Source organism: Schistocerca gregaria, unplaced genomic scaffold, assembly GCF_023897955.1.
Source record: "Schistocerca gregaria isolate iqSchGreg1 unplaced genomic scaffold, iqSchGreg1.2 ptg000564l, whole genome shotgun sequence".
NCBI lineage: Eukaryota > Metazoa > Arthropoda > Insecta > Orthoptera > Acrididae > Schistocerca > Schistocerca gregaria.
The window spans coordinates 189219-215913 of NW_026061956.1; the positions used below are offsets into that span (position 1 = coordinate 189219).

Here is a 26695-nt window from a genome sequence, read left to right on the forward strand (position 1 = left end):
CGCTTTCGGGTCCCCTATCTGCTCCCACACGATTTCTTAGTCACCACACTTCCCCGCCGAAATAGGCGTTGCCTTTTCTAAATAGAAAAATCGTATTGGCCCGTGGGGGGATCGAACCCACGACCTTCGCGTTATTAGCACGACGCTCTAACCAACTGAGCTAACGGGCCTCGGTGCACACTGTCTTCCAGCACTTAGAGGGAGTAGCTCTGCGTATTTACAGGTAACATTTCTATGGTAGCAGTCCAACAGTGGACCAGCGTCTCTCCTCCCTTTATTCCGCTGCTCGTAGTAATTTCATTGCGTGCCCGTTTCTCTCGACTGTTTTCAGCTCACGTTTATGAACCAGTAGCTATAACGCGAGGAGGACGTGAAAACAGCATTTCGCTCTGTCCAAACTTGTCGTGATTTGTTCCGAAAAAATTACATTCCGGTACCGGGAATCGAACCCGGGCCTCCTGGGTGAAAGCCAGGTATCCTAGCCACTAGACCACACCGGACGCGCACACTTTTTCGGGGTTTACACCCCTTCCACTGGCTTTCCGTGTCGCACTTTCCCTGTTTGCGACCATCTTTTCGCGCTCCCATGCCGAGGCGCGCATGGCAAAAGTCACAGTCCGTTGCTTTTGGCCTCGTTGTTACAGGGGTAGGAGGAAAAGCAAACCTGTGAGTAGTAATATTTATTTACTTATTTCGCAAGTAAAGACCTGCAGCCTGTCGTTATACAGGTATAGCAGGCCATACACTGTGTGACTTTACATGTTATATCATACGAAATTCAGTTTTAGTACTAGTACATTTTTTCTTGAAAATTTCACAAAAGAACTGCAATTAGTAATAACGGGAAGTAAGCATTTTCACGCTGAGTTGTTGAAACCTTGTGGATAACAAACTACAAGCTGTTTTGCTCCTTCTCAACCCCAGAGCCGTCAATTCAGCTGTGAACGAAAGTAAATTAAATGCCCCGGGTGAGGATCGAACTCACGACCTTAAGATTATGAGACTTACGCGCTGCCTACTGCGCTACCGAGGCACGTGATTGCCAAACCTTCTGGAATCTCGGCAAGTAGCAAATACTAGTGGTAGAGAGTCTGCACTTGCTGGCTCATTTTTTCTGTTACTACACGTGCATTCCCAGCGCTGCAGGCAACTTGCGATGCTAGGCCGACGCCAGTATGTACAATAGCACGCAGGAGTCCAAACGAGAAGACGTGCGCGCTGCGTGTTTGGCTGTTTCCACACGGAATCCCGCGGTCCATTCTCGTGGCCCACGCACTTCGAGTGCGAAAGACTCGCAGCTCCACTATCGGGGAAAAACAAAATGATGCATCGGCCGGGAATCGAACCCGGGCCGCCCGCGTGGCAGGCGAGCATTCTACCACTGAACCACCGATGCCCAGCTAGTTCGCAGCTTCCTTGTGCTTTCCGCGGCAGACGTCTGAAGGGAAAGTGGGACTGCCGTCCAGCGCCGTGGCATCCTCTCGAGAGAATGCTACAAACGCTGAATCCTGCGCTGCACTGCTTAAAAATGACGCCCGAACGCGATCGTCTTAGTAGTGTTGCGGCGCACGCACGCGACGACTCTTGCCAAAGGACGCGAAATGTGCGTAGAGACGCTGTCTGGATGCGCTCGCCTACCCCGTAATGCGCCTACTGCTGCGACCACCTTCGGCCGCCGCCGACAGGCGGGAAGCAGACACAGCGGGGCGTGCGCAGAAGAAAACCGTGCGGTGGTGGTGTAATGGTCAGCATAGTTGCCTTCCAAGCAGTTGATCCGGGTTCGATTCCCGGCCACCGCAGCCTCCGTTTTACTTCTGCGTATGAGTACTTTTGCCACGCGTCCTTAAATTAATGTTTCTTTCCCCCTCTTACTCGCTGCAGGCCACCCTATATTGTGTGCGTCGATTCCGCTTGAGTCTCGACTTGTCTCGACTTTGCTCGGCTGACGCGAGAGCTGACGCTCTCCAATCGGCCTATATCAGAAGGACAAGCACGCGAAACGACTGAGAGAGGTATGGCGAGGCGGGCACAACATTACTTATGCCTCAAGTAAAGACCTGCTGCCTGTTATCGTGCATTGTGTGATTTTACATGTTCTGTCAGACAAATTCAGTTTTATTACTAGTACATTTCTTTTTTTCTTTGTTGAAAATTTTACAACACGCTCCTTCTTTTCACTGTGGCCGCACGGCGCGACTTGGCATACCGAGAGGCAAAACGTGGCGCCAGTGCCCTTGACCGAATAGCGCTGCAGCTCCGAAACCGACGAGAAAAGAGAAATACGAATTGAAACTGTCGGCAGCGCCCTGTGTTCGCAGGCGGTCACCCGCCCAAGCACTGACAACGCCCAGCGTCGCGCAGTAGCGGTGATCGGACGAGAAACAGTGTGTTCAGCGTGCTGTGACCTGTGAAGTGTTTTAGTGCGTCCCGACAAGTCGCTTTCGGGTCCCCTATCTGCTCCCACACGATTTCTTAGTCACCACACTTCCCCGCCGAAATAGGCGTTGCCTTTTTTAAATAGAAAAATCGTATTGGCCCGTGGGGGGATCGAACCCACGACCTTCGCGTTATTAGCACGACGCTCTAACCAACTGAGCTAACGGGCCTCGGTGCACACTGTCTTCCAGCACTTAGAGGGAGTAGCTCTGCGTATTTACAGGTAACATTTCTATGGTAGCAGTCCAACAGTGGACCAGCGTCTCTCCTCCCTTTATTCCGCTGCTCGTAGTAATTTCATTGCGTGCCCGTTTCTCTCGACTGTTTTCAGCTCACGTTTATGAACCAGTAGCTATAACGCGAGGAGGACGTGAAAACAGCATTTCGCTCTGTCCAAACTTGTCGTGATTTGTTCCGAAAAAATTACATTCCGGTACCGGGAATCGAACCCGGGCCTCCTGGGTGAAAGCCAGGTATCCTAGCCACTAGACCACACCGGACGCGCACACTTTTTTCGGGGTTTACACCCCTTCCACTGGCTTTCCGTGTCGCACTTTCCCTGTTTGCGACCATCTTTTCGCGCTCCCATGCCGAGGCGCGCATGGCAAAAGTCACAGTCCGTTGCTTTTGGCCTCGTTGTTACAGGGGTAGGAGGAAAAGCAAACCTGTGAGTAGTAATATTTATTTACTTATTTCGCAAGTAAAGACCTGCAGCCTGTCGTTATACAGGTATAGCAGGCCATACACTGTGTGACTTTACATGTTATATCATACGAAATTCAGTTTTAGTACTAGTACATTTTTTCTTGAAAATTTCACAAAAGAACTGCAATTAGTAATAACGGGAAGTAAGCATTTTCACGCTGAGTTGTTGAAACCTTGTGGATAACAAACTACAAGCTGTTTTGCTCCTTCTCAACCCCAGAGCCGTCAATTCAGCTGTGAACGAAAGTAAATTAAATGCCCCGGGTGAGGATCGAACTCACGACCTTAAGATTATGAGACTTACGCGCTGCCTACTGCGCTACCGAGGCACGTGATTGCCAAACCTTCTGGAATCTCGGCAAGTAGCAAATACTAGTGGTAGAGAGTCTGCACTTGCTGGCTCATTTTTTCTGTTACTACACGTGCATTCCCAGCGCTGCAGGCAACTTGCGATGCTAGGCCGACGCCAGTATGTACAATAGCACGCAGGAGTCCAAACGAGAAGACGTGCGCGCTGCGTGTTTGGCTGTTTCCACACGGAATCCCGCGGTCCATTCTCGTGGCCCACGCACTTCGAGTGCGAAAGACTCGCAGCTCCACTATCGGGGAAAAACAAAATGATGCATCGGCCGGGAATCGAACCCGGGCCGCCCGCGTGGCAGGCGAGCATTCTACCACTGAACCACCGATGCCCAGCTAGTTCGCAGCTTCCTTGTGCTTTCCGCGGCAGACGTCTGAAGGGAAAGTGGGACTGCCGTCCAGCGCCGTGGCATCCTCTCGAGAGAATGCTACAAACGCTGAATCCTGCGCTGCACTGCTTAAAAATGACGCCCGAACGCGATCGTCTTAGTAGTGTTGCGGCGCACGCACGCGACGACTCTTGCCAAAGGACGCGAAATGTGCGTAGAGACGCTGTCTGGATGCGCTCGCCTACCCCGTAATGCGCCTACTGCTGCGACCACCTTCGGCCGCTGCCGACAGGCGGGAAGCAGACACAGCGGGGCGTGCGCAGAAGAAAACCGTGCGGTGGTGGTGTAATGGTCAGCATAGTTGCCTTCCAAGCAGTTGATCCGGGTTCGATTCCCGGCCACCGCAGCCTCCGTTTTACTTCTGCGTATGAGTACTTTTGCCACGCGTCCTTAAATTAATGTTTCTTTCCCCCTCTTACTCGCTGCAGGCCACCCTATATTGTGTGCGTCGATTCCGCTTGAGTCTCGACTTGTCTCGACTTTGCTCGGCTGACGCGAGAGCTGACGCTCTCCAATCGGCCTATATCAGAAGGACAAGCACGCGAAACGACTGAGAGAGGTATGGCGAGGCGGGCACAACATTACTTATGCCTCAAGTAAAGACCTGCTGCCTGTTATCGTGCATTGTGTGATTTTACATGTTCTGTCAGACAAATTCAGTTTTATTACTAGTACATTTCTTTTTTTCTTTGTTGAAAATTTTACAACACGCTCCTTCTTTTCACTGTGGCCGCACGGCGCGACTTGGCATACCGAGAGGCAAAACGTGGCGCCAGTGCCCTTGACCGAATAGCGCTGCAGCTCCGAAACCGACGAGAAAAGAGAAATACGAATTGAAACTGTCGGCAGCGCCCTGTGTTCGCAGGCGGTCACCCGCCCAAGCACTGACAACGCCCAGCGTCGCGCAGTAGCGGTGATCGGACGAGAAACAGTGTGTTCAGCGTGCTGTGACCTGTGAAGTGTTTTAGTGCGTCCCGACAAGTCGCTTTCGGGTCCCCTATCTGCTCCCACACGATTTCTTAGTCACCACACTTCCCCGCCGAAATAGGCGTTGCCTTTTTTAAATAGAAAAATCGTATTGGCCCGTGGGGGGATCGAACCCACGACCTTCGCGTTATTAGCACGACGCTCTAACCAACTGAGCTAACGGGCCTCGGTGCACACTGTCTTCCAGCACTTAGAGGGAGTAGCTCTGCGTATTTACAGGTAACATTTCTATGGTAGCAGTCCAACAGTGGACCAGCGTCTCTCCTCCCTTTATTCCGCTGCTCGTAGTAATTTCATTGCGTGCCCGTTTCTCTCGACTGTTTTCAGCTCACGTTTATGAACCAGTAGCTATAACGCGAGGAGGACGTGAAAACAGCATTTCGCTCTGTCCAAACTTGTCGTGATTTGTTCCGAAAAAATTACATTCCGGTACCGGGAATCGAACCCGGGCCTCCTGGGTGAAAGCCAGGTATCCTAGCCACTAGACCACACCGGACGCGCACACTTTTTTCGGGGTTTACACCCCTTCCACTGGCTTTCCGTGTCGCACTTTCCCTGTTTGCGACCATCTTTTCGCGCTCCCATGCCGAGGCGCGCATGGCAAAAGTCACAGTCCGTTGCTTTTGGCCTCGTTGTTACAGGGGTAGGAGGAAAAGCAAACCTGTGAGTAGTAATATTTATTTACTTATTTCGCAAGTAAAGACCTGCAGCCTGTCGTTATACAGGTATAGCAGGCCATACACTGTGTGACTTTACATGTTATATCATACGAAATTCAGTTTTAGTACTAGTACATTTTTTCTTGAAAATTTCACAAAAGAACTGCAATTAGTAATAACGGGAAGTAAGCATTTTCACGCTGAGTTGTTGAAACCTTGTGGATAACAAACTACAAGCTGTTTTGCTCCTTCTCAACCCCAGAGCCGTCAATTCAGCTGTGAACGAAAGTAAATTAAATGCCCCGGGTGAGGATCGAACTCACGACCTTAAGATTATGAGACTTACGCGCTGCCTACTGCGCTACCGAGGCACGTGATTGCCAAACCTTCTGGAATCTCGGCAAGTAGCAAATACTAGTGGTAGAGAGTCTGCACTTGCTGGCTCATTTTTTCTGTTACTACACGTGCATTCCCAGCGCTGCAGGCAACTTGCGATGCTAGGCCGACGCCAGTATGTACAATAGCACGCAGGAGTCCAAACGAGAAGACGTGCGCGCTGCGTGTTTGGCTGTTTCCACACGGAATCCCGCGGTCCATTCTCGTGGCCCACGCACTTCGAGTGCGAAAGACTCGCAGCTCCACTATCGGGGAAAAACAAAATGATGCATCGGCCGGGAATCGAACCCGGGCCGCCCGCGTGGCAGGCGAGCATTCTACCACTGAACCACCGATGCCCAGCTAGTTCGCAGCTTCCTTGTGCTTTCCGCGGCAGACGTCTGAAGGGAAAGTGGGACTGCCGTCCAGCGCCGTGGCATCCTCTCGAGAGAATGCTACAAACGCTGAATCCTGCGCTGCACTGCTTAAAAATGACGCCCGAACGCGATCGTCTTAGTAGTGTTGCGGCGCACGCACGCGACGACTCTTGCCAAAGGACGCGAAATGTGCGTAGAGACGCTGTCTGGATGCGCTCGCCTACCCCGTAATGCGCCTACTGCTGCGACCACCTTCGGCCGCTGCCGACAGGCGGGAAGCAGACACAGCGGGGCGTGCGCAGAAGAAAACCGTGCGGTGGTGGTGTAATGGTCAGCATAGTTGCCTTCCAAGCAGTTGATCCGGGTTCGATTCCCGGCCACCGCAGCCTCCGTTTTACTTCTGCGTATGAGTACTTTTGCCACGCGTCCTTAAATTAATGTTTCTTTCCCCCTCTTACTCGCTGCAGGCCACCCTATATTGTGTGCGTCGATTCCGCTTGAGTCTCGACTTGTCTCGACTTTGCTCGGCTGACGCGAGAGCTGACGCTCTCCAATCGGCCTATATCAGAAGGACAAGCACGCGAAACGACTGAGAGAGGTATGGCGAGGCGGGCACAACATTACTTATGCCTCAAGTAAAGACCTGCTGCCTGTTATCGTGCATTGTGTGATTTTACATGTTCTGTCAGACAAATTCAGTTTTATTACTAGTACATTTCTTTTTTTCTTTGTTGAAAATTTTACAACACGCTCCTTCTTTTCACTGTGGCCGCACGGCGCGACTTGGCATACCGAGAGGCAAAACGTGGCGCCAGTGCCCTTGACCGAATAGCGCTGCAGCTCCGAAACCGACGAGAAAAGAGAAATACGAATTGAAACTGTCGGCAGCGCCCTGTGTTCGCAGGCGGTCACCCGCCCAAGCACTGACAACGCCCAGCGTCGCGCAGTAGCGGTGATCGGACGAGAAACAGTGTGTTCAGCGTGCTGTGACCTGTGAAGTGTTTTAGCGCGTCCCGACAAGTCGCTTTCGGGTCCCCTATCTGCTCCCACACGATTTCTTAGTCACCACACTTCCCCGCCGAAATAGGCGTTGCCTTTTTTAAATAGAAAAATCGTATTGGCCCGTGGGGGGATCGAACCCACGACCTTCGCGTTATTAGCACGACGCTCTAACCAACTGAGCTAACGGGCCTCGGTGCACACTGTCTTCCAGCACTTAGAGGGAGTAGCTCTGCGTATTTACAGGTAACATTTCTATGGTAGCAGTCCAACAGTGGACCAGCGTCTCTCCTCCCTTTATTCCGCTGCTCGTAGTAATTTCATTGCGTGCCCGTTTCTCTCGACTGTTTTCAGCTCACGTTTATGAACCAGTAGCTATAACGCGAGGAGGACGTGAAAACAGCATTTCGCTCTGTCCAAACTTGTCGTGATTTGTTCCGAAAAAATTACATTCCGGTACCGGGAATCGAACCCGGGCCTCCTGGGTGAAAGCCAGGTATCCTAGCCACTAGACCACACCGGACGCGCACACTTTTTTCGGGGTTTACACCCCTTCCACTGGCTTTCCGTGTCGCACTTTCCCTGTTTGCGACCATCTTTTCGCGCTCCCATGCCGAGGCGCGCATGGCAAAAGTCACAGTCCGTTGCTTTTGGCCTCGTTGTTACAGGGGTAGGAGGAAAAGCAAACCTGTGAGTAGTAATATTTATTTACTTATTTCGCAAGTAAAGACCTGCAGCCTGTCGTTATACAGGTATAGCAGGCCATACACTGTGTGACTTTACATGTTATATCATACGAAATTCAGTTTTAGTACTAGTACATTTTTTCTTGAAAATTTCACAAAAGAACTGCAATTAGTAATAACGGGAAGTAAGCATTTTCACGCTGAGTTGTTGAAACCTTGTGGATAACAAACTACAAGCTGTTTTGCTCCTTCTCAACCCCAGAGCCGTCAATTCAGCTGTGAACGAAAGTAAATTAAATGCCCCGGGTGAGGATCGAACTCACGACCTTAAGATTATGAGACTTACGCGCTGCCTACTGCGCTACCGAGGCACGTGATTGCCAAACCTTCTGGAATCTCGGCAAGTAGCAAATACTAGTGGTAGAGAGTCTGCACTTGCTGGCTCATTTTTTCTGTTACTACACGTGCATTCCCAGCGCTGCAGGCAACTTGCGATGCTAGGCCGACGCCAGTATGTACAATAGCACGCAGGAGTCCAAACGAGAAGACGTGCGCGCTGCGTGTTTGGCTGTTTCCACACGGAATCCCGCGGTCCATTCTCGTGGCCCACGCACTTCGAGTGCGAAAGACTCGCAGCTCCACTATCGGGGAAAAACAAAATGATGCATCGGCCGGGAATCGAACCCGGGCCGCCCGCGTGGCAGGCGAGCATTCTACCACTGAACCACCGATGCCCAGCTAGTTCGCAGCTTCCTTGTGCTTTCCGCGGCAGACGTCTGAAGGGAAAGTGGGACTGCCGTCCAGCGCCGTGGCATCCTCTCGAGAGAATGCTACAAACGCTGAATCCTGCGCTGCACTGCTTAAAAATGACGCCCGAACGCGATCGTCTTAGTAGTGTTGCGGCGCACGCACGCGACGACTCTTGCCAAAGGACGCGAAATGTGCGTAGAGACGCTGTCTGGATGCGCTCGCCTACCCCGTAATGCGCCTACTGCTGCGACCACCTTCGGCCGCTGCCGACAGGCGGGAAGCAGACACAGCGGGGCGTGCGCAGAAGAAAACCGTGCGGTGGTGGTGTAATGGTCAGCATAGTTGCCTTCCAAGCAGTTGATCCGGGTTCGATTCCCGGCCACCGCAGCCTCCGTTTTACTTCTGCGTATGAGTACTTTTGCCACGCGTCCTTAAATTAATGTTTCTTTCCCCCTCTTACTCGCTGCAGGCCACCCTATATTGTGTGCGTCGATTCCGCTTGAGTCTCGACTTGTCTCGACTTTGCTCGGCTGACGCGAGAGCTGACGCTCTCCAATCGGCCTATATCAGAAGGACAAGCACGCGAAACGACTGAGAGAGGTATGGCGAGGCGGGCACAACATTACTTATGCCTCAAGTAAAGACCTGCTGCCTGTTATCGTGCATTGTGTGATTTTACATGTTCTGTCAGACAAATTCAGTTTTATTACTAGTACATTTCTTTTTTTCTTTGTTGAAAATTTTACAACACGCTCCTTCTTTTCACTGTGGCCGCACGGCGCGACTTGGCATACCGAGAGGCAAAACGTGGCGCCAGTGCCCTTGACCGAATAGCGCTGCAGCTCCGAAACCGACGAGAAAAGAGAAATACGAATTGAAACTGTCGGCAGCGCCCTGTGTTCGCAGGCGGTCACCCGCCCAAGCACTGACAACGCCCAGCGTCGCGCAGTAGCGGTGATCGGACGAGAAACAGTGTGTTCAGCGTGCTGTGACCTGTGAAGTGTTTTAGCGCGTCCCGACAAGTCGCTTTCGGGTCCCCTATCTGCTCCCACACGATTTCTTAGTCACCACACTTCCCCGCCGAAATAGGCGTTGCCTTTTTTAAATAGAAAAATCGTATTGGCCCGTGGGGGGATCGAACCCACGACCTTCGCGTTATTAGCACGACGCTCTAACCAACTGAGCTAACGGGCCTCGGTGCACACTGTCTTCCAGCACTTAGAGGGAGTAGCTCTGCGTATTTACAGGTAACATTTCTATGGTAGCAGTCCAACAGTGGACCAGCGTCTCTCCTCCCTTTATTCCGCTGCTCGTAGTAATTTCATTGCGTGCCCGTTTCTCTCGACTGTTTTCAGCTCACGTTTATGAACCAGTAGCTATAACGCGAGGAGGACGTGAAAACAGCATTTCGCTCTGTCCAAACTTGTCGTGATTTGTTCCGAAAAAATTACATTCCGGTACCGGGAATCGAACCCGGGCCTCCTGGGTGAAAGCCAGGTATCCTAGCCACTAGACCACACCGGACGCGCACACTTTTTTCGGGGTTTACACCCCTTCCACTGGCTTTCCGTGTCGCACTTTCCCTGTTTGCGACCATCTTTTCGCGCTCCCATGCCGAGGCGCGCATGGCAAAAGTCACAGTCCGTTGCTTTTGGCCTCGTTGTTACAGGGGTAGGAGGAAAAGCAAACCTGTGAGTAGTAATATTTATTTACTTATTTCGCAAGTAAAGACCTGCAGCCTGTCGTTATACAGGTATAGCAGGCCATACACTGTGTGACTTTACATGTTATATCATACGAAATTCAGTTTTAGTACTAGTACATTTTTTCTTGAAAATTTCACAAAAGAACTGCAATTAGTAATAACGGGAAGTAAGCATTTTCACGCTGAGTTGTTGAAACCTTGTGGATAACAAACTACAAGCTGTTTTGCTCCTTCTCAACCCCAGAGCCGTCAATTCAGCTGTGAACGAAAGTAAATTAAATGCCCCGGGTGAGGATCGAACTCACGACCTTAAGATTATGAGACTTACGCGCTGCCTACTGCGCTACCGAGGCACGTGATTGCCAAACCTTCTGGAATCTCGGCAAGTAGCAAATACTAGTGGTAGAGAGTCTGCACTTGCTGGCTCATTTTTTCTGTTACTACACGTGCATTCCCAGCGCTGCAGGCAACTTGCGATGCTAGGCCGACGCCAGTATGTACAATAGCACGCAGGAGTCCAAACGAGAAGACGTGCGCGCTGCGTGTTTGGCTGTTTCCACACGGAATCCCGCGGTCCATTCTCGTGGCCCACGCACTTCGAGTGCGAAAGACTCGCAGCTCCACTATCGGGGAAAAACAAAATGATGCATCGGCCGGGAATCGAACCCGGGCCGCCCGCGTGGCAGGCGAGCATTCTACCACTGAACCACCGATGCCCAGCTAGTTCGCAGCTTCCTTGTGCTTTCCGCGGCAGACGTCTGAAGGGAAAGTGGGACTGCCGTCCAGCGCCGTGGCATCCTCTCGAGAGAATGCTACAAACGCTGAATCCTGCGCTGCACTGCTTAAAAATGACGCCCGAACGCGATCGTCTTAGTAGTGTTGCGGCGCACGCACGCGACGACTCTTGCCAAAGGACGCGAAATGTGCGTAGAGACGCTGTCTGGATGCGCTCGCCTACCCCGTAATGCGCCTACTGCTGCGACCACCTTCGGCCGCCGCCGACAGGCTCGAAGCAGACACAGCGGGGCGTGCGCAGAAGAAAACCGTGCGGTGGTGGTGTAATGGTCAGCATAGTTGCCTTCCAAGCAGTTGATCCGGGTTCGATTCCCGGCCACCGCAGCCTCCGTTTTACTTCTGCGTATGAGTACTTTTGCCACGCGTCCTTAAATTAATGTTTCTTTCCCCCTCTTACTCGCTGCAGGCCACCCTATATTGTGTGCGTCGATTCCGCTTGAGTCTCGACTTGTCTCGACTTTGCTCGGCTGACGCGAGAGCTGACGCTCTCCAATCGGCCTATATCAGAAGGACAAGCACGCGAAACGACTGAGAGAGGTATGGCGAGGCGGGCACAACATTACTTATGCCTCAAGTAAAGACCTGCTGCCTGTTATCGTGCATTGTGTGATTTTACATGTTCTGTCAGACAAATTCAGTTTTATTACTAGTACATTTCTTTTTTTCTTTGTTGAAAATTTTACAACACGCTCCTTCTTTTCACTGTGGCCGCACGGCGCGACTTGGCATACCGAGAGGCAAAACGTGGCGCCAGTGCCCTTGACCGAATAGCGCTGCAGCTCCGAAACCGACGAGAAAAGAGAAATACGAATTGAAACTGTCGGCAGCGCCCTGTGTTCGCAGGCGGTCACCCGCCCAAGCACTGACAACGCCCAGCGTCGCGCAGTAGCGGTGATCGGACGAGAAACAGTGTGTTCAGCGTGCTGTGACCTGTGAAGTGTTTTAGCGCGTCCCGACAAGTCGCTTTCGGGTCCCCTATCTGCTCCCACACGATTTCTTAGTCACCACACTTCCCCGCCGAAATAGGCGTTGCCTTTTTGAAATAGAAAAATCGTATTGGCCCGTGGGGGGATCGAACCCACGACCTTCGCGTTATTAGCACGACGCTCTAACCAACTGAGCTAACGGGCCTCGGTGCACACTGTCTTCCAGCACTTAGAGGGAGTAGCTCTGCGTATTTACAGGTAACATTTCTATGGTAGCAGTCCAACAGTGGACCAGCGTCTCTCCTCCCTTTATTCCGCTGCTCGTAGTAATTTCATTGCGTGCCCGTTTCTCTCGACTGTTTTCAGCTCACGTTTATGAACCAGTAGCTATAACGCGAGGAGGACGTGAAAACAGCATTTCGCTCTGTCCAAACTTGTCGTGATTTGTTCCGAAAAAATTACATTCCGGTACCGGGAATCGAACCCGGGCCTCCTGGGTGAAAGCCAGGTATCCTAGCCACTAGACCACACCGGACGCGCACACTTTTTTCGGGGTTTACACCCCTTCCACTGGCTTTCCGTGTCGCACTTTCCCTGTTTGCGACCATCTTTTCGCGCTCCCATGCCGAGGCGCGCATGGCAAAAGTCACAGTCCGTTGCTTTTGGCCTCGTTGTTACAGGGGTAGGAGGAAAAGCAAACCTGTGAGTAGTAATATTTATTTACTTATTTCGCAAGTAAAGACCTGCAGCCTGTCGTTATACAGGTATAGCAGGCCATACACTGTGTGACTTTACATGTTATATCATACGAAATTCAGTTTTAGTACTAGTACATTTTTTCTTGAAAATTTCACAAAAGAACTGCAATTAGTAATAACGGGAAGTAAGCATTTTCACGCTGAGTTGTTGAAACCTTGTGGATAACAAACTACAAGCTGTTTTGCTCCTTCTCAACCCCAGAGCCGTCAATTCAGCTGTGAACGAAAGTAAATTAAATGCCCCGGGTGAGGATCGAACTCACGACCTTAAGATTATGAGACTTACGCGCTGCCTACTGCGCTACCGAGGCACGTGATTGCCAAACCTTCTGGAATCTCGGCAAGTAGCAAATACTAGTGGTAGAGAGTCTGCACTTGCTGGCTCATTTTTTCTGTTACTACACGTGCATTCCCAGCGCTGCAGGCAACTTGCGATGCTAGGCCGACGCCAGTATGTACAATAGCACGCAGGAGTCCAAACGAGAAGACGTGCGCGCTGCGTGTTTGGCTGTTTCCACACGGAATCCCGCGGTCCATTCTCGTGGCCCACGCACTTCGAGTGCGAAAGACTCGCAGCTCCACTATCGGGGAAAAACAAAATGATGCATCGGCCGGGAATCGAACCCGGGCCGCCCGCGTGGCAGGCGAGCATTCTACCACTGAACCACCGATGCCCAGCTAGTTCGCAGCTTCCTTGTGCTTTCCGCGGCAGACGTCTGAAGGGAAAGTGGGACTGCCGTCCAGCGCCGTGGCATCCTCTCGAGAGAATGCTACAAACGCTGAATCCTGCGCTGCACTGCTTAAAAATGACGCCCGAACGCGATCGTCTTAGTAGTGTTGCGGCGCACGCACGCGACGACTCTTGCCAAAGGACGCGAAATGTGCGTAGAGACGCTGTCTGGATGCGCTCGCCTACCCCGTAATGCGCCTACTGCTGCGACCACCTTCGGCCGCCGCCGACAGGCGGGAAGCAGACACAGCGGGGCGTGCGCAGAAGAAAACCGTGCGGTGGTGGTGTAATGGTCAGCATAGTTGCCTTCCAAGCAGTTGATCCGGGTTCGATTCCCGGCCACCGCAGCCTCCGTTTTACTTCTGCGTATGAGTACTTTTGCCACGCGTCCTTAAATTAATGTTTCTTTCCCCCTCTTACTCGCTGCAGGCCACCCTATATTGTGTGCGTCGATTCCGCTTGAGTCTCGACTTGTCTCGACTTTGCTCGGCTGACGCGAGAGCTGACGCTCTCCAATCGGCCTATATCAGAAGGACAAGCACGCGAAACGACTGAGAGAGGTATGGCGAGGCGGGCACAACATTACTTATGCCTCAAGTAAAGACCTGCTGCCTGTTATCGTGCATTGTGTGATTTTACATGTTCTGTCAGACAAATTCAGTTTTATTACTAGTACATTTCTTTTTTTCTTTGTTGAAAATTTTACAACACGCTCCTTCTTTTCACTGTGGCCGCACGGCGCGACTTGGCATACCGAGAGGCAAAACGTGGCGCCAGTGCCCTTGACCGAATAGCGCTGCAGCTCCGAAACCGACGAGAAAAGAGAAATACGAATTGAAACTGTCGGCAGCGCCCTGTGTTCGCAGGCGGTCACCCGCCCAAGCACTGACAACGCCCAGCGTCGCGCAGTAGCGGTGATCGGACGAGAAACAGTGTGTTCAGCGTGCTGTGACCTGTGAAGTGTTTTAGCGCGTCCCGACAAGTCGCTTTCGGGTCCCCTATCTGCTCCCACACGATTTCTTAGTCACCACACTTCCCCGCCGAAATAGGCGTTGCCTTTTTTAAATAGAAAAATCGTATTGGCCCGTGGGGGGATCGAACCCACGACCTTCGCGTTATTAGCACGACGCTCTAACCAACTGAGCTAACGGGCCTCGGTGCACACTGTCTTCCAGCACTTAGAGGGAGTAGCTCTGCGTATTTACAGGTAACATTTCTATGGTAGCAGTCCAACAGTGGACCAGCGTCTCTCCTCCCTTTATTCCGCTGCTCGTAGTAATTTCATTGCGTGCCCGTTTCTCTCGACTGTTTTCAGCTCACGTTTATGAACCAGTAGCTATAACGCGAGGAGGACGTGAAAACAGCATTTCGCTCTGTCCAAACTTGTCGTGATTTGTTCCGAAAAAATTACATTCCGGTACCGGGAATCGAACCCGGGCCTCCTGGGTGAAAGCCAGGTATCCTAGCCACTAGACCACACCGGACGCGCACACTTTTTTCGGGGTTTACACCCCTTCCACTGGCTTTCCGTGTCGCACTTTCCCTGTTTGCGACCATCTTTTCGCGCTCCCATGCCGAGGCGCGCATGGCAAAAGTCACAGTCCGTTGCTTTTGGCCTCGTTGTTACAGGGGTAGGAGGAAAAGCAAACCTGTGAGTAGTAATATTTATTTACTTATTTCGCAAGTAAAGACCTGCAGCCTGTCGTTATACAGGTATAGCAGGCCATACACTGTGTGACTTTACATGTTATATCATACGAAATTCAGTTTTAGTACTAGTACATTTTTTCTTGAAAATTTCACAAAAGAACTGCAATTAGTAATAACGGGAAGTAAGCATTTTCACGCTGAGTTGTTGAAACCTTGTGGATAACAAACTACAAGCTGTTTTGCTCCTTCTCAACCCCAGAGCCGTCAATTCAGCTGTGAACGAAAGTAAATTAAATGCCCCGGGTGAGGATCGAACTCACGACCTTAAGATTATGAGACTTACGCGCTGCCTACTGCGCTACCGAGGCACGTGATTGCCAAACCTTCTGGAATCTCGGCAAGTAGCAAATACTAGTGGTAGAGAGTCTGCACTTGCTGGCTCATTTTTTCTGTTACTACACGTGCATTCCCAGCGCTGCAGGCAACTTGCGATGCTAGGCCGACGCCAGTATGTACAATAGCACGCAGGAGTCCAAACGAGAAGACGTGCGCGCTGCGTGTTTGGCTGTTTCCACACGGAATCCCGCGGTCCATTCTCGTGGCCCACGCACTTCGAGTGCGAAAGACTCGCAGCTCCACTATCGGGGAAAAACAAAATGATGCATCGGCCGGGAATCGAACCCGGGCCGCCCGCGTGGCAGGCGAGCATTCTACCACTGAACCACCGATGCCCAGCTAGTTCGCAGCTTCCTTGTGCTTTCCGCGGCAGACGTCTGAAGGGAAAGTGGGACTGCCGTCCAGCGCCGTGGCATCCTCTCGAGAGAATGCTACAAACGCTGAATCCTGCGCTGCACTGCTTAAAAATGACGCCCGAACGCGATCGTCTTAGTAGTGTTGCGGCGCACGCACGCGACGACTCTTGCCAAAGGACGCGAAATGTGCGTAGAGACGCTGTCTGGATGCGCTCGCCTACCCCGTAATGCGCCTACTGCTGCGACCACCTTCGGCCGCCGCCGACAGGCTCGAAGCAGACACAGCGGGGCGTGCGCAGAAGAAAACCGTGCGGTGGTGGTGTAATGGTCAGCATAGTTGCCTTCCAAGCAGTTGATCCGGGTTCGATTCCCGGCCACCGCAGCCTCCGTTTTACTTCTGCGTATGAGTACTTTTGCCACGCGTCCTTAAATTAATGTTTCTTTCCCCCTCTTACTCGCTGCAGGCCACCCTATATTGTGTGCGTCGATTCCGCTTGAGTCTCGACTTGTCTCGACTTTGCTCGGCTGACGCGAGAGCTGACGCTCTCCAATCGGCCTATATCAGAAGGACAAGCACGCGAAACGACTGAGAGAGGTATGGCGAGGCGGGCACAACATTACTTATGCCTCAAGTAAAGACCTGCTGCCTGTTATCGTGCATTGTGTGATTTTACATGTTCTGTCAGACAAATTCAGTTTTATTACTAGTACATTTCTTTTTTTCTTTGTTGAAAATTTTACAACACGCTCCTTCTTTTCACTGTGGCCGCACGGCGCGACTTGGCATACCGAGAGGCAAAACGTGGCGCCAGTGCCCTTGACCGAATAGCGCTGCAGCTCCGAAACCGACGAGAAAAGAGAAATACGAATTGAAACTGTCGGCAGCGCCCTGTGTTCGCAGGCGGTCACCCGCCCAAGCACTGACAACGCCCAGCGTCGCGCAGTAGCGGTGATCGGACGAGAAACAGTGTGTTCAGCGTGCTGTGACCTGTGAAGTGTTTTAGCGCGTCCCGACAAGTCGCTTTCGGGTCCCCTATCTGCTCCCACACGATTTCTTAGTCACCACACTTCCCCGCCGAAATAGGCGTTGCCTTTTTTAAATAGAAAAATCGTATTGGCCCGTGGGGGGATCGAACCCACGACCTTCGCGTTATTAGCACGACGCTCTAACCAACTGAGCTAACGGGCCTCGGTGCACACTGTCTTCCAGCACTTAGAGGGAGTAGCTCTGCGTATTTACAGGTAACATTTCTATGGTAGCAGTCCAACAGTGGACCAGCGTCTCTCCTCCCTTTATTCCGCTGCTCGTAGTAATTTCATTGCGTGCCCGTTTCTCTCGACTGTTTTCAGCTCACGTTTATGAACCAGTAGCTATAACGCGAGGAGGACGTGAAAACAGCATTTCGCTCTGTCCAAACTTGTCGTGATTTGTTCCGAAAAAATTACATTCCGGTACCGGGAATCGAACCCGGGCCTCCTGGGTGAAAGCCAGGTATCCTAGCCACTAGACCACACCGGACGCGCACACTTTTTTCGGGGTTTACACCCCTTCCACTGGCTTTCCGTGTCGCACTTTCCCTGTTTGCGACCATCTTTTCGCGCTCCCATGCCGAGGCGCGCATGGCAAAAGTCACAGTCCGTTGCTTTTGGCCTCGTTGTTACAGGGGTAGGAGGAAAAGCAAACCTGTGAGTAGTAATATTTATTTACTTATTTCGCAAGTAAAGACCTGCAGCCTGTCGTTATACAGGTATAGCAGGCCATACACTGTGTGACTTTACATGTTATATCATACGAAATTCAGTTTTAGTACTAGTACATTTTTTCTTGAAAATTTCACAAAAGAACTGCAATTAGTAATAACGGGAAGTAAGCATTTTCACGCTGAGTTGTTGAAACCTTGTGGATAACAAACTACAAGCTGTTTTGCTCCTTCTCAACCCCAGAGCCGTCAATTCAGCTGTGAACGAAAGTAAATTAAATGCCCCGGGTGAGGATCGAACTCACGACCTTAAGATTATGAGACTTACGCGCTGCCTACTGCGCTACCGAGGCACGTGATTGCCAAACCTTCTGGAATCTCGGCAAGTAGCAAATACTAGTGGTAGAGAGTCTGCACTTGCTGGCTCATTTTTTCTGTTACTACACGTGCATTCCCAGCGCTGCAGGCAACTTGCGATGCTAGGCCGACGCCAGTATGTACAATAGCACGCAGGAGTCCAAACGAGAAGACGTGCGCGCTGCGTGTTTGGCTGTTTCCACACGGAATCCCGCGGTCCATTCTCGTGGCCCACGCACTTCGAGTGCGAAAGACTCGCAGCTCCACTATCGGGGAAAAACAAAATGATGCATCGGCCGGGAATCGAACCCGGGCCGCCCGCGTGGCAGGCGAGCATTCTACCACTGAACCACCGATGCCCAGCTAGTTCGCAGCTTCCTTGTGCTTTCCGCGGCAGACGTCTGAAGGGAAAGTGGGACTGCCGTCCAGCGCCGTGGCATCCTCTCGAGAGAATGCTACAAACGCTGAATCCTGCGCTGCACTGCTTAAAAATGACGCCCGAACGCGATCGTCTTAGTAGTGTTGCGGCGCACGCACGCGACGACTCTTGCCAAAGGACGCGAAATGTGCGTAGAGACGCTGTCTGGATGCGCTCGCCTACCCCGTAATGCGCCTACTGCTGCGACCACCTTCGGCCGCCGCCGACAGGCTCGAAGCAGACACAGCGGGGCGTGCGCAGAAGAAAACCGTGCGGTGGTGGTGTAATGGTCAGCATAGTTGCCTTCCAAGCAGTTGATCCGGGTTCGATTCCCGGCCACCGCAGCCTCCGTTTTACTTCTGCGTATGAGTACTTTTGCCACGCGTCCTTAAATTAATGTTTCTTTCCCCCTCTTACTCGCTGCAGGCCACCCTATATTGTGTGCGTCGATTCCGCTTGAGTCTCGACTTGTCTCGACTTTGCTCGGCTGACGCGAGAGCTGACGCTCTCCAATCGGCCTATATCAGAAGGACAAGCACGCGAAACGACTGAGAGAGGTATGGCGAGGCGGGCACAACATTACTTATGCCTCAAGTAAAGACCTGCTGCCTGTTATCGTGCATTGTGTGATTTTACATGTTCTGTCAGACAAATTCAGTTTTATTACTAGTACATTTCTTTTTTTCTTTGTTGAAAATTTTACAACACGCTCCTTCTTTTCACTGTGGCCGCACGGCGCGACTTGGCATACCGAGAGGCAAAACGTGGCGCCAGTGCCCTTGACCGAATAGCGCTGCAGCTCCGAAACCGACGAGAAAAGAGAAATACGAATTGAAACTGTCGGCAGCGCCCTGTGTTCGCAGGCGGTCACCCGCCCAAGCACTGACAACGCCCAGCGTCGCGCAGTAGCGGTGATCGGACGAGAAACAGTGTGTTCAGCGTGCTGTGACCTGTGAAGTGTTTTAGCGCGTCCCGACAAGTCGCTTTCGGGTCCCCTATCTGCTCCCACACGATTTCTTAGTCACCACACTTCCCCGCCGAAATAGGCGTTGCCTTTTTGAAATAGAAAAATCGTATTGGCCCGTGGGGGGATCGAACCCACGACCTTCGCGTTATTAGCACGACGCTCTAACCAACTGAGCTAACGGGCCTCGGTGCACACTGTCTTCCAGCACTTAGAGGGAGTAGCTCTGCGTATTTACAGGTAACATTTCTATGGTAGCAGTCCAACAGTGGACCAGCGTCTCTCCTCCCTTTATTCCGCTGCTCGTAGTAATTTCATTGCGTGCCCGTTTCTCTCGACTGTTTTCAGCTCACGTTTATGAACCAGTAGCTATAACGCGAGGAGGACGTGAAAACAGCATTTCGCTCTGTCCAAACTTGTCGTGATTTGTTCCGAAAAAATTACATTCCGGTACCGGGAATCGAACCCGGGCCTCCTGGGTGAAAGCCAGGTATCCTAGCCACTAGACCACACCGGACGCGCACACTTTTTTCGGGGTTTACACCCCCTCCACTGGCTTTCCGTGTCGCACTTTCCCTGTTTGCGACCATCTTTTCGCGCTCCCATGCCGAGGCGCGCATGGCAAAAGTCACAGTCCGTTGCTTTTGGCCTCGTTGTTACAGGGGTAGGAGGAAAAGCAAACCTGTGAGTAGTAATATTTATTTACTTATTTCGCAAGTAAAGACCTGCAGCCTGTCGTTATACAGGTATAGCAGGCCATACACTGTGTGACTTTACATGTTATATCATACGAAATTCAGTTTTAGTACTAGTACATTTTTTCTTGAAAATTTCACAAAAGAACTGCAATTAGTAATAACGGGAAGTAAGCATTTTCACGCTGAGTTGTTGAAACCTTGTGGATAACAAACTACAAGCTGTTTTGCTCCTTCTCAACCCCAGAGCCGTCAATTCAGCTGTGAACGAAAGTAAATTAAATGCCCCGGGTGAGGATCGAACTCACGACCTTAAGATTATGAGACTTACGCGCTGCCTACTGCGCTACCGAGGCACGTGATTGCCAAACCTTCTGGAATCTCGGCAAGTAGCAAATACTAGTGGTAGAGAGTCTGCACTTGCTGGCTCATTTTTTCTGTTACTACACGTGCATTCCCAGCGCTGCAGGCAACTTGCGATGCTAGGCCGACGCCAGTATGTACAATAGCACGCAGGAGTCCAAACGAGAAGACGTGCGCGCTGCGTGTTTGGCTGTTTCCACACGGAATCCCGCGGTCCATTCTCGTGGCCCACGCACTTCGAGTGCGAAAGACTCGCAGCTCCACTATCGGGGAAAAACAAAATGATGCATCGGCCGGGAATCGAACCCGGGCCGCCCGCGTGGCAGGCGAGCATTCTACCACTGAACCACCGATGCCCAGCTAGTTCGCAGCTTCCTTGTGCTTTCCGCGGCAGACGTCTGAAGGGAAAGTGGGACTGCCGTCCAGCGCCGTGGCATCCTCTCGAGAGAATGCTACAAACGCTGAATCCTGCGCTGCACTGCTTAAAAATGACGCCCGAACGCGATCGTCTTAGTAGTGTTGCGGCGCACGCACGCGACGACTCTTGCCAAAGGACGCGAAATGTGCGTAGAGACGCTGTCTGGATGCGCTCGCCTACCCCGTAATGCGCCTACTGCTGCGACCACCTTCGGCCGCCGCCGACAGGCTCGAAGCAGACACAGCGGGGCGTGCGCAGAAGAAAACCGTGCGGTGGTGGTGTAATGGTCAGCATAGTTGCCTTCCAAGCAGTTGATCCGGGTTCGATTCCCGGCCACCGCAGCCTCCGTTTTACTTCTGCGTATGAGTACTTTTGCCACGCGTCCTTAAATTAATGTTTCTTTCCCCCTCTTACTCGCTGCAGGCCACCCTATATTGTGTGCGTCGATTCCGCTTGAGTCTCGACTTGTCTCGACTTTGCTCGGCTGACGCGAGAGCTGACGCTCTCCAATCGGCCTATATCAGAAGGACAAGCACGCGAAACGACTGAGAGAGGTATGGCGAGGCGGGCACAACATTACTTATGCCTCAAGTAAAGACCTGCTGCCTGTTATCGTGCATTGTGTGATTTTACATGTTCTGTCAGACAAATTCAGTTTTATTACTAGTACATTTCTTTTTTTCTTTGTTGAAAATTTTACAACACGCTCCTTCTTTTCACTGTGGCCGCACGGCGCGACTTGGCATACCGAGAGGCAAAACGTGGCGCCAGTGCCCTTGACCGAATAGCGCTGCAGCTCCGAAACCGACGAGAAAAGAGAAATACGAATTGAAACTGTCGGCAGCGCCCTGTGTTCGCAGGCGGTCACCCGCCCAAGCACTGACAACGCCCAGCGTCGCGCAGTAGCGGTGATCGGACGAGAAACAGTGTGTTCAGCGTGCTGTGACCTGTGAAGTGTTTTAGCGCGTCCCGACAAGTCGCTTTCGGGTCCCCTATCTGCTCCCACACGATTTCTTAGTCACCACACTTCCCCGCCGAAATAGGCGTTGCCTTTTTTAAATAGAAAAATCGTATTGGCCCGTGGGGGGATCGAACCCACGACCTTCGCGTTATTAGCACGACGCTCTAACCAACTGAGCTAACGGGCCTCGGTGCACACTGTCTTCCAGCACTTAGAGGGAGTAGCTCTGCGTATTTACAGGTAACATTTCTATGGTAGCAGTCCAACAGTGGACCAGCGTCTCTCCTCCCTTTATTCCGCTGCTCGTAGTAATTTCATTGCGTGCCCGTTTCTCTCGACTGTTTTCAGCTCACGTTTATGAACCAGTAGCTATAACGCGAGGAGGACGTGAAAACAGCATTTCGCTCTGTCCAAACTTGTCGTGATTTGTTCCGAAAAAATTACATTCCGGTACCGGGAATCGAACCCGGGCCTCCTGGGTGAAAGCCAGGTATCCTAGCCACTAGACCACACCGGACGCGCACACTTTTTTCGGGGTTTACACCCCTTCCACTGGCTTTCCGTGTCGCACTTTCCCTGTTTGCGACCATCTTTTCGCGCTCCCATGCCGAGGCGCGCATGGCAAAAGTCACAGTCCGTTGCTTTTGGCCTCGTTGTTACAGGGGTAGGAGGAAAAGCAAACCTGTGAGTAGTAATATTTATTTACTTATTTCGCAAGTAAAGACCTGCAGCCTGTCGTTATACAGGTATAGCAGGCCATACACTGTGTGACTTTACATGTTATATCATACGAAATTCAGTTTTAGTACTAGTACATTTTTTCTTGAAAATTTCACAAAAGAACTGCAATTAGTAATAACGGGAAGTAAGCATTTTCACGCTGAGTTGTTGAAACCTTGTGGATAACAAACTACAAGCTGTTTTGCTCCTTCTCAACCCCAGAGCCGTCAATTCAGCTGTGAACGAAAGTAAATTAAATGCCCCGGGTGAGGATCGAACTCACGACCTTAAGATTATGAGACTTACGCGCTGCCTACTGCGCTACCGAGGCACGTGATTGCCAAACCTTCTGGAATCTCGGCAAGTAGCAAATACTAGTGGTAGAGAGTCTGCACTTGCTGGCTCATTTTTTCTGTTACTACACGTGCATTCCCAGCGCTGCAGGCAACTTGCGATGCTAGGCCGACGCCAGTATGTACAATAGCACGCAGGAGTCCAAACGAGAAGACGTGCGCGCTGCGTGTTTGGCTGTTTCCACACGGAATCCCGCGGTCCATTCTCGTGGCCCACGCACTTCGAGTGCGAAAGACTCGCAGCTCCACTATCGGGGAAAAACAAAATGATGCATCGGCCGGGAATCGAACCCGGGCCGCCCGCGTGGCAGGCGAGCATTCTACCACTGAACCACCGATGCCCAGCTAGTTCGCAGCTTCCTTGTGCTTTCCGCGGCAGACGTCTGAAGGGAAAGTGGGACTGCCGTCCAGCGCCGTGGCATCCTCTCGAGAGAATGCTACAAACGCTGAATCCTGCGCTGCACTGCTTAAAAATGACGCCCGAACGCGATCGTCTTAGTAGTGTTGCGGCGCACGCACGCGACGACTCTTGCCAAAGGACGCGAAATGTGCGTAGAGACGCTGTCTGGATGCGCTCGCCTACCCCGTAATGCGCCTACTGCTGCGACCACCTTCGGCCGCCGCCGACAGGCGGGAAGCAGACACAGCGGGGCGTGCGCAGAAGAAAACCGTGCGGTGGTGGTGTAATGGTCAGCATAGTTGCCTTCCAAGCAGTTGATCCGGGTTCGATTCCCGGCCACCGCAGCCTCCGTTTTACTTCTGCGTATGAGTACTTTTGCCACGCGTCCTTAAATTAATGTTTCTTTCCCCCTCTTACTCGCTGCAGGCCACCCTATATTGTGTGCGTCGATTCCGCTTGAGTCTCGACTTGTCTCGACTTTGCTCGGCTGACGCGAGAGCTGACGCTCTCCAATCGGCCTATATCAGAAGGACAAGCACGCGAAACGACTGAGAGAGGTATGGCGAGGCGGGCACAACATTACTTATGCCTCAAGTAAAGACCTGCTGCCTGTTATCGTGCATTGTGTGATTTTACATGTTCTGTCAGACAAATTCAGTTTTATTACTAGTACATTTCTTTTTTTCTTTGTTGAAAATTTTACAACACGCTCCTTCTTTTCACTGTGGCCGCACGGCGCGACTTGGCATACCGAGAGGCAAAACGTGGCGCCAGTGCCCTTGACCGAATAGCGCTGCAGCTCCGAAACCGACGAGAAAAGAGAAATACGAATTGAAACTGTCGGCAGCGCCCTGTGTTCGCAGGCGGTCACCCGCCCAAGCACTGACAACGCCCAGCGTCGCGCAGTAGCGGTGATCGGACGAGAAACAGTGTGTTCAGCGTGCTGTGACCTGTGAAGTGTTTTAGCGCGTCCCGACAAGTCGCTTTCGGGTCCCCTATCTGCTCCCACACGATTTCTTAGTCACCACACTTCCCCGCCGAAATAGGCGTTGCCTTTTTTAAATAGAAAAATCGTATTGGCCCGTGGGGGGATCGAACCCACGACCTTCGCGTTATTAGCACGACGCTCTAACCAACTGAGCTAACGGGCCTCGGTGCACACTGTCTTCCAGCACTTAGAGGGAGTAGCTCTGCGTATTTACAGGTAACATTTCTATGGTAGCAGTCCAACAGTGGACCAGCGTCTCTCCTCCCTTTATTCCGCTGCTCGTAGTAATTTCATTGCGTGCCCGTTTCTCTCGACTGTTTTCAGCTCACGTTTATGAACCAGTAGCTATAACGCGAGGAGGACGTGAAAACAGCATTTCGCTCTGTCCAAACTTGTCGTGATTTGTTCCGAAAAAATTACATTCCGGTACCGGGAATCGAACCCGGGCCTCCTGGGTGAAAGCCAGGTATCCTAGCCACTAGACCACACCGGACGCGCACACTTTTTTCGGGGTTTACACCCCTTCCACTGGCTTTCCGTGTCGCACTTTCCCTGTTTGCGACCATCTTTTCGCGCTCCCATGCCGAGGCGCGCATGGCAAAAGTCACAGTCCGTTGCTTTTGGCCTCGTTGTTACAGGGGTAGGAGGAAAAGCAAACCTGTGAGTAGTAATATTTATTTACTTATTTCGCAAGTAAAGACCTGCAGCCTGTCGTTATACAGGTATAGCAGGCCATACACTGTGTGACTTTACATGTTATATCATACGAAATTCAGTTTTAGTACTAGTACATTTTTTCTTGAAAATTTCACAAAAGAACTGCAATTAGTAATAACGGGAAGTAAGCATTTTCACGCTGAGTTGTTGAAACCTTGTGGATAACAAACTACAAGCTGTTTTGCTCCTTCTCAACCCCAGAGCCGTCAATTCAGCTGTGAACGAAAGTAAATTAAATGCCCCGGGTGAGGATCGAACTCACGACCTTAAGATTATGAGACTTACGCGCTGCCTACTGCGCTACCGAGGCACGTGATTGCCAAACCTTCTGGAATCTCGGCAAGTAGCAAATACTAGTGGTAGAGAGTCTGCACTTGCTGGCTCATTTTTTCTGTTACTACACGTGCATTCCCAGCGCTGCAGGCAACTTGCGATGCTAGGCCGACGCCAGTATGTACAATAGCACGCAGGAGTCCAAACGAGAAGACGTGCGCGCTGCGTGTTTGGCTGTTTCCACACGGAATCCCGCGGTCCATTCTCGTGGCCCACGCACTTCGAGTGCGAAAGACTCGCAGCTCCACTATCGGGGAAAAACAAAATGATGCATCGGCCGGGAATCGAACCCGGGCCGCCCGCGTGGCAGGCGAGCATTCTACCACTGAACCACCGATGCCCAGCTAGTTCGCAGCTTCCTTGTGCTTTCCGCGGCAGACGTCTGAAGGGAAAGTGGGACTGCCGTCCAGCGCCGTGGCATCCTCTCGAGAGAATGCTACAAACGCTGAATCCTGCGCTGCACTGCTTAAAAATGACGCCCGAACGCGATCGTCTTAGTAGTGTTGCGGCGCACGCACGCGACGACTCTTGCCAAAGGACGCGAAATGTGCGTAGAGACGCTGTCTGGATGCGCTCGCCTACCCCGTAATGCGCCTACTGCTGCGACCACCTTCGGCCGCCGCCGACAGGCTCGAAGCAGACACAGCGGGGCGTGCGCAGAAGAAAACCGTGCGGTGGTGGTGTAATGGTCAGCATAGTTGCCTTCCAAGCAGTTGATCCGGGTTCGATTCCCGGCCACCGCAGCCTCCGTTTTACTTCTGCGTATGAGTACTTTTGCCACGCGTCCTTAAATTAATGTTTCTTTCCCCCTCTTACTCGCTGCAGGCCACCCTATATTGTGTGCGTCGATTCCGCTTGAGTCTCGACTTGTCTCGACTTTGCTCGGCTGACGCGAGAGCTGACGCTCTCCAATCGGCCTATATCAGAAGGACAAGCACGCGAAACGACTGAGAGAGGTATGGCGAGGCGGGCACAACATTACTTATGCCTCAAGTAAAGACCTGCTGCCTGTTATCGTGCATTGTGTGATTTTACATGTTCTGTCAGACAAATTCAGTTTTATTACTAGTACATTTCTTTTTTTCTTTGTTGAAAATTTTACAACACGCTCCTTCTTTTCACTGTGGCCGCACGGCGCGACTTGGCATACCGAGAGGCAAAACGTGGCGCCAGTGCCCTTGACCGAATAGCGCTGCAGCTCCGAAACCGACGAGAAAAGAGAAATACGAATTGAAACTGTCGGCAGCGCCCTGTGTTCGCAGGCGGTCA

At 51.8% G+C, this 26695-nt stretch overlaps 55 non-coding genes across 55 annotated transcripts; 11 read left to right on the forward strand and 44 right to left on the reverse strand.

The window, feature by feature from the left end:
- Positions 1–96: 96 nt before the first annotated feature.
- On the reverse strand, positions 97–170 carry Trnai-aau (transfer RNA isoleucine (anticodon AAU)). Its single transcript has one exon. It is a non-coding gene; the product is annotated as a tRNA-Ile (tRNA).
- A 258-nt stretch (positions 171–428) lies between these two features.
- On the reverse strand, positions 429–500 carry Trnae-uuc (transfer RNA glutamic acid (anticodon UUC)). The gene has a single exon. It is a non-coding gene; the product is annotated as a tRNA-Glu (tRNA).
- Positions 501–960: 460 nt separating this feature from the next.
- Trnam-cau (transfer RNA methionine (anticodon CAU)) lies at positions 961–1033 on the reverse strand. Its single transcript has one exon. It is a non-coding gene; the product is annotated as a tRNA-Met (tRNA).
- Positions 1034–1325: 292 nt separating this feature from the next.
- Trnag-gcc (transfer RNA glycine (anticodon GCC)) lies at positions 1326–1396 on the reverse strand. Its single transcript has one exon. It is a non-coding gene; the product is annotated as a tRNA-Gly (tRNA).
- A 331-nt stretch (positions 1397–1727) lies between these two features.
- On the forward strand, positions 1728–1799 carry Trnag-ucc (transfer RNA glycine (anticodon UCC)). Its single transcript has one exon. It is a non-coding gene; the product is annotated as a tRNA-Gly (tRNA).
- Positions 1800–2532: 733 nt separating this feature from the next.
- Positions 2533–2606, reverse strand: Trnai-aau (transfer RNA isoleucine (anticodon AAU)). The gene has a single exon. It is a non-coding gene; the product is annotated as a tRNA-Ile (tRNA).
- Positions 2607–2864: 258 nt separating this feature from the next.
- Trnae-uuc (transfer RNA glutamic acid (anticodon UUC)) lies at positions 2865–2936 on the reverse strand. Its single transcript has one exon. It is a non-coding gene; the product is annotated as a tRNA-Glu (tRNA).
- A 461-nt stretch (positions 2937–3397) lies between these two features.
- On the reverse strand, positions 3398–3470 carry Trnam-cau (transfer RNA methionine (anticodon CAU)). Its single transcript has one exon. It is a non-coding gene; the product is annotated as a tRNA-Met (tRNA).
- Positions 3471–3762: 292 nt separating this feature from the next.
- Trnag-gcc (transfer RNA glycine (anticodon GCC)) lies at positions 3763–3833 on the reverse strand. Its single transcript has one exon. It is a non-coding gene; the product is annotated as a tRNA-Gly (tRNA).
- A 331-nt stretch (positions 3834–4164) lies between these two features.
- On the forward strand, positions 4165–4236 carry Trnag-ucc (transfer RNA glycine (anticodon UCC)). Its single transcript has one exon. It is a non-coding gene; the product is annotated as a tRNA-Gly (tRNA).
- A 733-nt stretch (positions 4237–4969) lies between these two features.
- Positions 4970–5043, reverse strand: Trnai-aau (transfer RNA isoleucine (anticodon AAU)). The gene has a single exon. It is a non-coding gene; the product is annotated as a tRNA-Ile (tRNA).
- Positions 5044–5301: 258 nt separating this feature from the next.
- On the reverse strand, positions 5302–5373 carry Trnae-uuc (transfer RNA glutamic acid (anticodon UUC)). The gene has a single exon. It is a non-coding gene; the product is annotated as a tRNA-Glu (tRNA).
- A 461-nt stretch (positions 5374–5834) lies between these two features.
- On the reverse strand, positions 5835–5907 carry Trnam-cau (transfer RNA methionine (anticodon CAU)). Its single transcript has one exon. It is a non-coding gene; the product is annotated as a tRNA-Met (tRNA).
- A 292-nt stretch (positions 5908–6199) lies between these two features.
- Positions 6200–6270, reverse strand: Trnag-gcc (transfer RNA glycine (anticodon GCC)). Its single transcript has one exon. It is a non-coding gene; the product is annotated as a tRNA-Gly (tRNA).
- A 331-nt stretch (positions 6271–6601) lies between these two features.
- Trnag-ucc (transfer RNA glycine (anticodon UCC)) lies at positions 6602–6673 on the forward strand. Its single transcript has one exon. It is a non-coding gene; the product is annotated as a tRNA-Gly (tRNA).
- Positions 6674–7406: 733 nt separating this feature from the next.
- On the reverse strand, positions 7407–7480 carry Trnai-aau (transfer RNA isoleucine (anticodon AAU)). The gene has a single exon. It is a non-coding gene; the product is annotated as a tRNA-Ile (tRNA).
- Positions 7481–7738: 258 nt separating this feature from the next.
- Positions 7739–7810, reverse strand: Trnae-uuc (transfer RNA glutamic acid (anticodon UUC)). Its single transcript has one exon. It is a non-coding gene; the product is annotated as a tRNA-Glu (tRNA).
- Positions 7811–8271: 461 nt separating this feature from the next.
- Positions 8272–8344, reverse strand: Trnam-cau (transfer RNA methionine (anticodon CAU)). The gene has a single exon. It is a non-coding gene; the product is annotated as a tRNA-Met (tRNA).
- A 292-nt stretch (positions 8345–8636) lies between these two features.
- Positions 8637–8707, reverse strand: Trnag-gcc (transfer RNA glycine (anticodon GCC)). The gene has a single exon. It is a non-coding gene; the product is annotated as a tRNA-Gly (tRNA).
- A 331-nt stretch (positions 8708–9038) lies between these two features.
- Positions 9039–9110, forward strand: Trnag-ucc (transfer RNA glycine (anticodon UCC)). The gene has a single exon. It is a non-coding gene; the product is annotated as a tRNA-Gly (tRNA).
- A 733-nt stretch (positions 9111–9843) lies between these two features.
- Positions 9844–9917, reverse strand: Trnai-aau (transfer RNA isoleucine (anticodon AAU)). The gene has a single exon. It is a non-coding gene; the product is annotated as a tRNA-Ile (tRNA).
- Positions 9918–10175: 258 nt separating this feature from the next.
- Positions 10176–10247, reverse strand: Trnae-uuc (transfer RNA glutamic acid (anticodon UUC)). Its single transcript has one exon. It is a non-coding gene; the product is annotated as a tRNA-Glu (tRNA).
- Positions 10248–10708: 461 nt separating this feature from the next.
- Positions 10709–10781, reverse strand: Trnam-cau (transfer RNA methionine (anticodon CAU)). Its single transcript has one exon. It is a non-coding gene; the product is annotated as a tRNA-Met (tRNA).
- Positions 10782–11073: 292 nt separating this feature from the next.
- Positions 11074–11144, reverse strand: Trnag-gcc (transfer RNA glycine (anticodon GCC)). The gene has a single exon. It is a non-coding gene; the product is annotated as a tRNA-Gly (tRNA).
- A 331-nt stretch (positions 11145–11475) lies between these two features.
- On the forward strand, positions 11476–11547 carry Trnag-ucc (transfer RNA glycine (anticodon UCC)). The gene has a single exon. It is a non-coding gene; the product is annotated as a tRNA-Gly (tRNA).
- A 733-nt stretch (positions 11548–12280) lies between these two features.
- Trnai-aau (transfer RNA isoleucine (anticodon AAU)) lies at positions 12281–12354 on the reverse strand. The gene has a single exon. It is a non-coding gene; the product is annotated as a tRNA-Ile (tRNA).
- Positions 12355–12612: 258 nt separating this feature from the next.
- On the reverse strand, positions 12613–12684 carry Trnae-uuc (transfer RNA glutamic acid (anticodon UUC)). Its single transcript has one exon. It is a non-coding gene; the product is annotated as a tRNA-Glu (tRNA).
- Positions 12685–13145: 461 nt separating this feature from the next.
- Trnam-cau (transfer RNA methionine (anticodon CAU)) lies at positions 13146–13218 on the reverse strand. Its single transcript has one exon. It is a non-coding gene; the product is annotated as a tRNA-Met (tRNA).
- A 292-nt stretch (positions 13219–13510) lies between these two features.
- Positions 13511–13581, reverse strand: Trnag-gcc (transfer RNA glycine (anticodon GCC)). Its single transcript has one exon. It is a non-coding gene; the product is annotated as a tRNA-Gly (tRNA).
- Positions 13582–13912: 331 nt separating this feature from the next.
- On the forward strand, positions 13913–13984 carry Trnag-ucc (transfer RNA glycine (anticodon UCC)). Its single transcript has one exon. It is a non-coding gene; the product is annotated as a tRNA-Gly (tRNA).
- Positions 13985–14717: 733 nt separating this feature from the next.
- Trnai-aau (transfer RNA isoleucine (anticodon AAU)) lies at positions 14718–14791 on the reverse strand. Its single transcript has one exon. It is a non-coding gene; the product is annotated as a tRNA-Ile (tRNA).
- A 258-nt stretch (positions 14792–15049) lies between these two features.
- Positions 15050–15121, reverse strand: Trnae-uuc (transfer RNA glutamic acid (anticodon UUC)). Its single transcript has one exon. It is a non-coding gene; the product is annotated as a tRNA-Glu (tRNA).
- Positions 15122–15582: 461 nt separating this feature from the next.
- Positions 15583–15655, reverse strand: Trnam-cau (transfer RNA methionine (anticodon CAU)). The gene has a single exon. It is a non-coding gene; the product is annotated as a tRNA-Met (tRNA).
- Positions 15656–15947: 292 nt separating this feature from the next.
- Positions 15948–16018, reverse strand: Trnag-gcc (transfer RNA glycine (anticodon GCC)). The gene has a single exon. It is a non-coding gene; the product is annotated as a tRNA-Gly (tRNA).
- Positions 16019–16349: 331 nt separating this feature from the next.
- On the forward strand, positions 16350–16421 carry Trnag-ucc (transfer RNA glycine (anticodon UCC)). Its single transcript has one exon. It is a non-coding gene; the product is annotated as a tRNA-Gly (tRNA).
- Positions 16422–17154: 733 nt separating this feature from the next.
- Positions 17155–17228, reverse strand: Trnai-aau (transfer RNA isoleucine (anticodon AAU)). Its single transcript has one exon. It is a non-coding gene; the product is annotated as a tRNA-Ile (tRNA).
- A 258-nt stretch (positions 17229–17486) lies between these two features.
- Positions 17487–17558, reverse strand: Trnae-uuc (transfer RNA glutamic acid (anticodon UUC)). Its single transcript has one exon. It is a non-coding gene; the product is annotated as a tRNA-Glu (tRNA).
- A 461-nt stretch (positions 17559–18019) lies between these two features.
- Positions 18020–18092, reverse strand: Trnam-cau (transfer RNA methionine (anticodon CAU)). Its single transcript has one exon. It is a non-coding gene; the product is annotated as a tRNA-Met (tRNA).
- A 292-nt stretch (positions 18093–18384) lies between these two features.
- Trnag-gcc (transfer RNA glycine (anticodon GCC)) lies at positions 18385–18455 on the reverse strand. Its single transcript has one exon. It is a non-coding gene; the product is annotated as a tRNA-Gly (tRNA).
- A 331-nt stretch (positions 18456–18786) lies between these two features.
- On the forward strand, positions 18787–18858 carry Trnag-ucc (transfer RNA glycine (anticodon UCC)). The gene has a single exon. It is a non-coding gene; the product is annotated as a tRNA-Gly (tRNA).
- A 733-nt stretch (positions 18859–19591) lies between these two features.
- Trnai-aau (transfer RNA isoleucine (anticodon AAU)) lies at positions 19592–19665 on the reverse strand. The gene has a single exon. It is a non-coding gene; the product is annotated as a tRNA-Ile (tRNA).
- A 258-nt stretch (positions 19666–19923) lies between these two features.
- On the reverse strand, positions 19924–19995 carry Trnae-uuc (transfer RNA glutamic acid (anticodon UUC)). The gene has a single exon. It is a non-coding gene; the product is annotated as a tRNA-Glu (tRNA).
- A 461-nt stretch (positions 19996–20456) lies between these two features.
- Trnam-cau (transfer RNA methionine (anticodon CAU)) lies at positions 20457–20529 on the reverse strand. The gene has a single exon. It is a non-coding gene; the product is annotated as a tRNA-Met (tRNA).
- Positions 20530–20821: 292 nt separating this feature from the next.
- Positions 20822–20892, reverse strand: Trnag-gcc (transfer RNA glycine (anticodon GCC)). Its single transcript has one exon. It is a non-coding gene; the product is annotated as a tRNA-Gly (tRNA).
- Positions 20893–21223: 331 nt separating this feature from the next.
- On the forward strand, positions 21224–21295 carry Trnag-ucc (transfer RNA glycine (anticodon UCC)). Its single transcript has one exon. It is a non-coding gene; the product is annotated as a tRNA-Gly (tRNA).
- A 733-nt stretch (positions 21296–22028) lies between these two features.
- Positions 22029–22102, reverse strand: Trnai-aau (transfer RNA isoleucine (anticodon AAU)). Its single transcript has one exon. It is a non-coding gene; the product is annotated as a tRNA-Ile (tRNA).
- A 258-nt stretch (positions 22103–22360) lies between these two features.
- Trnae-uuc (transfer RNA glutamic acid (anticodon UUC)) lies at positions 22361–22432 on the reverse strand. The gene has a single exon. It is a non-coding gene; the product is annotated as a tRNA-Glu (tRNA).
- Positions 22433–22893: 461 nt separating this feature from the next.
- Positions 22894–22966, reverse strand: Trnam-cau (transfer RNA methionine (anticodon CAU)). Its single transcript has one exon. It is a non-coding gene; the product is annotated as a tRNA-Met (tRNA).
- A 292-nt stretch (positions 22967–23258) lies between these two features.
- Trnag-gcc (transfer RNA glycine (anticodon GCC)) lies at positions 23259–23329 on the reverse strand. The gene has a single exon. It is a non-coding gene; the product is annotated as a tRNA-Gly (tRNA).
- A 331-nt stretch (positions 23330–23660) lies between these two features.
- Trnag-ucc (transfer RNA glycine (anticodon UCC)) lies at positions 23661–23732 on the forward strand. The gene has a single exon. It is a non-coding gene; the product is annotated as a tRNA-Gly (tRNA).
- Positions 23733–24465: 733 nt separating this feature from the next.
- Trnai-aau (transfer RNA isoleucine (anticodon AAU)) lies at positions 24466–24539 on the reverse strand. Its single transcript has one exon. It is a non-coding gene; the product is annotated as a tRNA-Ile (tRNA).
- A 258-nt stretch (positions 24540–24797) lies between these two features.
- On the reverse strand, positions 24798–24869 carry Trnae-uuc (transfer RNA glutamic acid (anticodon UUC)). Its single transcript has one exon. It is a non-coding gene; the product is annotated as a tRNA-Glu (tRNA).
- Positions 24870–25330: 461 nt separating this feature from the next.
- On the reverse strand, positions 25331–25403 carry Trnam-cau (transfer RNA methionine (anticodon CAU)). The gene has a single exon. It is a non-coding gene; the product is annotated as a tRNA-Met (tRNA).
- A 292-nt stretch (positions 25404–25695) lies between these two features.
- On the reverse strand, positions 25696–25766 carry Trnag-gcc (transfer RNA glycine (anticodon GCC)). The gene has a single exon. It is a non-coding gene; the product is annotated as a tRNA-Gly (tRNA).
- Positions 25767–26097: 331 nt separating this feature from the next.
- Trnag-ucc (transfer RNA glycine (anticodon UCC)) lies at positions 26098–26169 on the forward strand. Its single transcript has one exon. It is a non-coding gene; the product is annotated as a tRNA-Gly (tRNA).
- Positions 26170–26695: the final 526 nt, after the last annotated feature.